The following is a 1,279-nucleotide window of genomic DNA, read 5'->3' on the forward strand; positions in this document are numbered from 1 at the left end:
CTGATCAGCTTTGCAATGCCTAAGATAGTAACCAATATATACATATTAGTAATATGCTCACAAATTGTTTGATAAAATTTTGTTGTTGTTTTTTATTCTAAAATTTATTTTTATTGTTTATAATTTAAGTTTTATGATGTGTATAATTCTCCCAATAGTACCTAAATGACCAGATTACCTAAAGAGTTCACTATCTACATTGGCCATGGTCAATATTTCAAATCATTGGCTTCTTTCTCCTTTTTGGGTTTGTAGTTTTTTTTTTTGTATGGAATCAGTAATTTACTTCTTATTATATAATAATTGTGTTAATTTTATAATCATTGTGAAACAGAGGGTGGGAGAGAGGCACTTACTTTGAATGTGATAGGTCAAAGCTTAATGGAAGGTTGGGCAATGATGGAGTTATCTTTAGCAAGAGCATGTAATTCAGCAACATATCTCTATGTTTAGCCATCTGATTCAGTAACATATCTCTACATTTTTGTAATATCTCGTGTTTAAGTTTCTAATTTTCTTTTTCTCGTACAGGTGGCGTGTACGTGGGAAAAAGGGACTTTGACTTTGATATAGAATGCTTCAGGTTCTTTCTATTTCTGGTGTTATTAATGACAAGGCACTGTTGACGGGCTTGATTGTTCTATTTCTATACATAATAGTAGCTATTTGTTCAAGAGGCATTCTATACTGGTTGGTATCGGAGTTTGGATAAGGTATGCAACTGATGTTTGTTTTTCTTAAATGGCACTCTGTTTTTTGTTAGAGAGGTTCTGAGGGTCCCGTGGTCCAGATTTTTGACGGTTATATGGAAATACGATACTGTTCTCTCTGCAAGATTCTAGAAATTATCATGTAGCTTTCTATTTTTGTTGTTGCACTTGATGTGATTGACCAGTGCTTACCTTTAGAACCTTAGTGTTGTTGCAATGTTATCCTTCATCTCTATATTTCGTATATATATCAATTTATAGTAAATTCATTATTTAGATGGGTTATTAAAATGAGTACCAGGTGTTCGATGAAATCCTGCAAAGAACTTGGGATAGAAAAGGTTATGTTTGTGTTATTCTAAAACAAAATTAGAGGAACTAGATTGAGTTTATTAAGCATTATTATTGAGAAAACTACAAGAAGAAGCTGATAAGATTAAGTCAGTACCTATAGTTTTCAATTACTTTATTTTTTTAATTTAAAAAAATTAAGCTTTTCATTCAAGCATTGATGTTTGCATAATAATAGTAATAAAAATATGAGCATTTTGTAGTGAAAAGAATTGATT

General features: G+C 30.8%; 1 long non-coding RNA gene across 2 annotated transcripts; it reads left to right on the forward strand.

Annotated features, from left to right (window-relative positions):
* Positions 1-156: 156 nt before the first annotated feature.
* Positions 157-932, forward strand: LOC142622711 (uncharacterized). Of its 2 annotated transcripts, XR_012841952.1 has the most exons (3): positions 157-247; positions 335-424; positions 532-932. It is a non-coding gene; the product is annotated as an uncharacterized LOC142622711 (long non-coding RNA). The 2 variants fall into 2 exon arrangements; XR_012841951.1 differs by lacking the exon at positions 157-247 and having other exon boundaries at positions 289-424.
* Positions 933-1,279: the final 347 nt, after the last annotated feature.

Source organism: Castanea sativa, chromosome 1 (genome assembly GCF_040712315.1).
Source record: "Castanea sativa cultivar Marrone di Chiusa Pesio chromosome 1, ASM4071231v1".
Taxonomy (NCBI): domain Eukaryota; kingdom Viridiplantae; phylum Streptophyta; class Magnoliopsida; order Fagales; family Fagaceae; genus Castanea; species Castanea sativa.